The 7,541-nt window shown below is 34.1% G+C and overlaps 1 protein-coding gene across 6 annotated transcripts in view; it reads right to left on the reverse strand.

Moving 5' to 3' along the window:
* Positions 1-7,541, reverse strand: part of LOC118741166 (vascular endothelial growth factor receptor 1-like) — a 135,332-nt gene that overhangs the window by 47,412 nt on the left and 80,379 nt on the right. The gene's annotated exons all lie outside the window — the stretch shown is intronic.

A 7,541-nucleotide genomic window follows, 5' to 3' on the forward strand; every position in this document is an offset into this window, starting at 1 on the left:
GAATTGTTGCAAGCATCAATTTTGAATAAATTAGCTTCAATATTTACGGATTTATCGAAGATTTCGTATTTCTCCAAATTACCGTTATATGGGATGTGGGCGTGGTTATTGTCCGATTTTTAAAATTTTCGGCCATTTGGTATCCTGTACAAAGGCCAATAACCGTGCCAAGTTTGGAAGAAATCGGTGTAGCGGTTGCCAAGATATACACATGTAACCATAAGTGGGCGTGGCTACGCCCATTTCCAAAAAAATGTTAATATTCTTATTTTTCGTCTAAAAGTTATTGTAAATATCAATTTTGAGTGAATAATCTTCAGTAGTTACTAAAATATCGCAGTTTTCGTATTTCTGAAAATTACCGTTATATGGGAGGTAGGCGTGGTTATTGTCCGATTTTGCCCATTTTCAATACCATCCGTCCTACGCCCGAAAGAAGTACACGTACCAAGTTTCGTTACGATATCTTAATTTTTACTCGAGTTATCGTGTGCACAGACGGACAGACGGACGGACGGACGGACGGACGGACGGACGGACGGACGGACAGACAGTCACCGCTTAATCGATTTCTCTTTTCATCCTGATCATTTATGTATACAATTGTCTATATCTATCTCGATTCGTTTTGCCTGTTACAAACAACCGTTATGTGAACAAAGTTATAATACCCTTGTGCACAAGTGCGCTCGGGTATAAAAATGAATTGCTGTTCGTTAGCCTCGCTAAGACTCGAAAATAGCTTGACCGATTTTAATATTTTTATTTCTTCGGTTTGTTTTTTATAATATCCGGATGGTTAAAACCAGAAAAAATAGAGAGTTGCCACCTGTTTAAAAATTTCAATATAAGTAAATTAATTACATAAATTAGATATTGCAATATGGGTGTCAAAAGAAAGAAGTTATGAAGGCTTACAGGCGAAAATATTTTTGAGGGAGGTTGCCACCTGTTTCAAAATTGAATTAAATGAAATTGATAAGATAAATTAAATATTGCAATATGGGTATCAAATGAAAAAGGTTTAAGAAGGCTTACTACTGAAAATATTTTTGAGTCGAGTTGCCACCAATTTCGAAAATTTAATTCAATTAAGTTAATAAGATAAAGTATGTATGTATTATAATATAGGTGTCGAACGAAAAGTATTTGAAAAATTATTGATTATGAAATATTTTCTATAGGCCTGCCACCTACCTGAGCGGTAAAAACTAAAAGCAATACTCGCAAATATTATTCAAAGCTTTTGAGGCTCGCATGAATGTGGAATACTGTAACTCCGTCAAGTTAGTGTTAATTGATGGCAAACAAAGTACTATCATGTTTGGCAATGATATCACCCCATCGAACAATGCACTTAGCCTCGATATAAAAAGAGAACAAAAGCCGAAGTATTAGCCGAAGCAGTTCACACAAATGTTCCACAATTGAACTAACAAAAAAATATGGCCTATGAATCTTTTATAGAAGCTGTGACCACTGGAGTAAAATTTAAACAAAAAAACAAAACCGACTTCAATTCTCATATACAAATTTAAGTGTACCATTATTTTCTTCGTGGCCCAATTATCGGATCTACACTCTGAGGAACCACCTTTCCTTTCAAAAAGAATTATAGAAAACGGATAACGTAGTCCAAAGTTACGCGGTAACATACATAAAAACATATTCCGACGAATTGATAAAATAGGCAGATTAATATTTAATAAAGTGTTACGGATACGAAAATTTAATTTCTGATATCTATTTTTTATTGAAAGAACCGCAAGATTGCACTACAAAGCAAATTACATATTTTTTACTATTGTAACGGGAGAAGTTACTGTATGTATTTTTTTATATGTACAGTGTCGAACAAAAGTTTTGGCGCAGTAATTTTTCGCATTACATATACGCAAAATTTTTAATTTATTTCCGATAATTTTTTATAAAAACATAGTTCATACTTAATGTGGCCAAACGGACTTCTTTCGGAAGTACAGTACTTCTTTTTTCGCTCTTGTACTTTGTACTTCGAATATAGTCAAATGTACTTATTTGCGATATTTTGTACTTCAGGAGGAAGATTTTGTAACTACTTAGCGACAATTTTCGGATCGCTATCGCACTTTTTGACGCATGATATAAATGTTTTTGCATCTAAAAGAGCGATAGTGATTCGAAAATTGTCACTAACTGGTTTCAGAATCTTCCCCCAGGTCCTGTAATTCTCCGATCTTCTGGACGATCGTCACATGGTCTGGGCGATAATTTCGTTGAAACCATTAAAGTCGCCGCGGACCGATGGCATCATACCTGCACAGCAGCGAAGGACTCTGAAGGTGTCGTGCGATTGGTTGGATCCCATTTATGCGAACTGCGTGAGGACCGGGTACATCCCGAAGACTTGGAGTTCAGCCCGAAGGGCGGAAAAGGCGCACATGTTTCCCCTAAGTATTTTAGGTCAATCAGTCCCTCTTTGTTGTCTGCATAAGAAACGCGATTGCTTGTGAGCTCAGAGCTCAGTATACTTATTGCAAGAAGAGGTTGGTGAATATCGCCCGGCATACATTGGCAAAGTGGTCATAGGAACTTTTCACGCATAAAGATTATGCAGTAGGGGCCTTCTTCGATATCGAGGGGGCCTTCAACAATGACACACCAGAGGCAACAGTCGATATAAATATTCATAATCAGGGGGTCGAAACCAACCTAATAAGGCTTATCTACAGCTCACTACCGCGAATAGAACTGTCACGGCGGAGTGGGGACGCGCCTGCACTCAATGCAGAGTCATTTGGAGCGCTCCACATGGTGGTGTTCTCTCTCCCCTGCTCCGGATTGCGGTTGTAAAAGACCTTCTAGAGAAACTGGATAAAGTGGGCTGTCGGGTGATCACCTATGTAGATGATGTGGAAATTTTGGTTAAGGAATGATTTCTAGACACCATTTTTGTTCTGGCTCAGGGTACCTGAACCAGGTAACTAGGTGGGCGATAAACGGCGGCTGTAGTGGAAGCCTAATATTGAGGTAAGGTAAGAAAGGTGTCGGTTGCCTTGTACTTCTGTAGGGGTCTCTCGCCCAAATTAATTCATTAGCTCTAGGAAACCAGATTTAAGCCTATATTGTTTCAGGGAGGCCTTCTCTTGTGGAACTTACTAGAGAAGGCTACACTTGTAAAATAGGAATTAGCGGAGCATTAGGAACCACACCTACACTGGCGCTTAACATACATATGTTGAACACGGCGCCTGCGGATATTGCAGACAGAATTGTCGCAGCACGATTTGCTATTGTGCTTAGGGGAACCGGGTCCTTTCGTGACATAAAAAAGGAAAAGATGTTTCTCTGCTGCAGCAAATGTTTTAATAGGGCACTTTTAAACATGTTACCTCTCAAGGGCTAGTGATGGGGGTTCTGACAGGCCATTATGCGATTGGTATTCATGCGTTGAGACTTGAAATTTCAACTGATCCTCGCACTTTTCAACAAACACTGAGCTCTCAGGGATCGAAATTAGCCGCATTCGAAATTTCATAATCGACTCGCGGCGTTACTTAACCTAACCTGTACTTCTTTGTGCTATGAAATAGTTGGTCACATTATTCATACTACACTAAAACACATAAAAATCAAATGTGTAAACTTTGTGAAAAACTCAGGAAAATTCAATAAATCAGCATACTAATTTGCAATTTTATATTCAGATTTTCAAGCAACTTCAAACCTGCACTTTGATAAACTAAAATTAAATGTATTATTAAACTGCATACTTGGAATTTTTCTAAAAAATACTTTGCCTATATTGCGAAAATTTTACTGTGCCAATACTTTTGTTCGATACTGTAAGTAAATAAAACCCTTAACTTAAAAAACCAAAAAAAAAATTTGCAATATTTCAAAATTATTTTTCGAATCATAATTTTTTTTTATCATTAACAATGTATTTATATTTTTTTGTTTGGTTTTAGATCCTTTTTGCTTTCAACACGAGGTATCTTTTTTCTAGTTTCTATTGTCATAGCCATAACTCCCTGTCTATTTCTATCAATCAATCAATAAATTTTATAATTTTTTTAATTAATTAATTAATTAATTTTTAATTTTTCCTAAATACAAGTAGAGCTTTATAAAACTTGTATAACACCAAATGTTTATCAAGCTTAGGATTTTGTGTTATCCGGGCAGGCTTATTAATTTAACCAGAGAATATGTTTTCTTTATTAAGTTTACCCAGTTCCCCATTTTAAACTGCTACCTGTACTGTATCAGCGGTTAAAACTTTTTAAATTTTTATTTAAAATTTTCGGTAAGGAATAAGCGAGTGGATGAAAAATATATAACGGTAAGAACAGCCCATATATTTATATGTATATGAAAGAATACACACATGCGACGACTCTAGCCATTGTTTGTCACTCCTTTAAATTATAGTTATTTTTTTCTTATTGTATTAAAAAAATAACGTTCGTAACACTTTAGTAAATATTAATCCGTATATTAACTGAGTATATATTAAAGACTAGAACATGACCCGGTGAACTTCATATCATCTATAATTTATTTGAATTTAACTTTGATCAATTATAACAAATCTTCAAAATCCAATACAATGAGATCACTAATACTGCCTGCTGTTATAGCTGATAAAAGATTACACACCTATGAGATGTGCCACGCCCCTTTTTACAAACTCATTTATATACATATATCTTTCCATAAGCACCTACATGCATTTCTGTGCATTTCAAATTTCGAGTTCATGTGACTATAATTCCGAAGTTAGAGCTGATTAAAAATTTTCACTATGGGAGGTACCCCTCATCCCCCTCCCCCCTTGGCGAGTTTCAATTTTTTTACCCTATTATAGGTCTAGGAGTCATGGCAATACTTTGGCAAAATTTTATTCGATTCTGTACATCCGTTCAGGCTGCAACATGGTACATACATACATACATACTTCCCCAAATATATAGAAGATTTGCTTTGAAGCGCCATCTTGCGGTTCTTTAAATAAAAAATAGATATCAGAAATTAATTTTTCGTATCACAAAACTCCCGAGCACAACTCTTTATTACAAAAAACAACATTCCTAACACTTTAGTAAATATTAATCTGATTATGAACTTAGTATTAATTAAAAATATTTTCTTTTAAAATTGCGCAGGCTCGAAATTGATTCCAGAGCTATGGTCTAAAGGGCTTCTTTTCTTAGAATTTTATGTAGAATCCGAATCTGCTAGGAACGATGTCAAATAAAAATTGACCCGCCCTAATGTATGAACATACAAACGGTGGCAAGTAATTAATAAGTGTGCGCACAAGTAGCAACAGCTTCTCACTTATCAATTGCCCTAAGGAACGCTTAAAAGTCCCTAAAGCTAATAACAATACAATAAAAATTTGCATAAGCACCGAAATATGGAGCTGAGTGAATTGTGAATTAAAAAAAAAATGGTGAAGCAATAAATTCTAGAATATTAAAAAAAAACTATTGTATATGAAAAACGAGCTTAATCAGCACAATAAAACATACTCGTGTCCGAATGCAATCGCACTTATAGCATTTACACACTTTTATAAGTAGTTTCAGCCACTGCCACGCATGTTTGTTAGTATGTATGTACATATGTATGGACTCGTAGACATATCATTGTTGAAACACATTTTAATGCTTTTTTTGCGCCACACACAATAAATTCTTGCGGGAATTATACATAAAGTAAAAGGTCTTCCATTGGACTCGCAAGAAACAAGTGTAAATTGTGAGATAATTATTGTATTTATTGTGCTTAGGCGCTTTCACATATTTATTAAGTCATACATACATAAAATAACACAGCAATATTTGAAAAAAACGCAGAGCTGCTATCAACAAAGCATATTTCAAAAGTGTCCGCTACTACATAAGTACATATGTTTGGATGTGAGTTTCTTATTGTTTCTTTAACTACCAGCACCACTCCACTCCCCTCTAATGAGACAAAATCTCAGCATAATATTGTTACATAAATTAATTGGTGTTAAGTGATTTAGATGGTGTGGTCTGGCGCCTCTGATAAATCGGCAAATGCTAAGAATACATAAACAAATACTTACATACTATGACACATGTCTGAATTTACGTCCATATGTATATGGGTCGTTCCATACCAAAATGGACGGGGTTGACACTTCATGTGTTTGATTAGTTTTAAATTTTTAGGGTTGATGAACAAACATAAATAATAAATAAATATGAAATTTGAGCTTGATTAATACATTTTTAAAAAATTTACCGCACAAAAACAAAAACAAATCGATTTTATAGTTTTCCAAATATTTCGAGAACGGAGCGAGGAAAAATTAAAAAAAAACTCACACATACACACATCCAAATTCTCTATGAAAATAAATATTTTTTCTTGAAAATATGCCATCTCAAAAAAATATCACAATGGTAGAGCATCGCGCAATATTTAAGTATAGTATTACGGGTGCACTCTACAATAATTTGAGTTATGCATTTTTTTCTACACCGAAGGCGAGTAAAATGAGTACATTACAAATTCACAAATTTTTTAAATTTTTTTTTTTAATTTTAAATTTAAATTTTAGTTTTTAAATTTTAGTATAATAAAGTGCAAGTTTTAAGCGATTGCAAAACTGGCGGTATTTTTTTAAATTTTCTTTGAAAACGGTTTTGTGCATTTTCTTCCATAACAAAATAAGCGCAAAAAGCCGTCAGCATAAAAAATATTAAAAAATCAACGCAACTTTGCAACGGTTGCTCGAAACCGGTGTTGCCGTTGAGAATTTTCAGAAAGTCGCAAAAAAGAGGTCATTGACGGAAGAAAGGGTCACCATATTATTTTTGCTATTCTTTACTAGTAAAAGAATAAATCTGTTGAATTTAAAAAGAAACTAGCGGGACACGCTTTGCACAAAACAGGGTTGCAAACATACACACAAATCTAGTTGCTGCAAGGAGAAGAAATGCATTTCCTTTAAAAGTTTTAAGTGATGCATTTTTTCGTACTTACAGGAGGAAATATTTTTTATAGCATGGTTCTGTTAACATTTCCTAAAAAAAATCTCTGAAAAGGGGCAAAAGTTGTATATAAGTTTGGAAAACGGAAATTTGTCAAGTTTAAGAAATTTAGCAAGTTATCGATATTTATTGAATTATCATTAACGAAATTTATCGACCAATCCTAATGCATCGAGTTCTTTCAACTTACGGAGTTATCGATAATTATTGATCTACTGAAATTGGTCGATTGTTGATGAAATTTTCAAAATATATCGATTTATCCAAATTTCAAGGTTATATAAGTTTATCGAGTTATCACTGCTTTTCGGATTTGATCATGTTAACAGAGTGTAACGAGTTATAGAAATTTTTCAATAGCATTCGAAAAATATGGAGCTGTTAAAATTAAAAATGTATAAAGGTATCCAAAAGTATATATTTACATTTTTGAGTTAACGAAATTTATCGAGCTCTTGAATTTTATAATTATCGAAATAAGGCGCTTTATCGAAATTTGCTGAGTTATCGGCTTTTAGTGTTTTTGAAATT

Source organism: Rhagoletis pomonella, unplaced genomic scaffold (genome assembly GCF_013731165.1).
Source record: "Rhagoletis pomonella isolate Grant_MI unplaced genomic scaffold, Rhpom_1.0 Rhpom_scaffold_00006, whole genome shotgun sequence".
Classification (NCBI taxonomy): Eukaryota; Metazoa; Arthropoda; class Insecta; order Diptera; family Tephritidae; genus Rhagoletis; species Rhagoletis pomonella.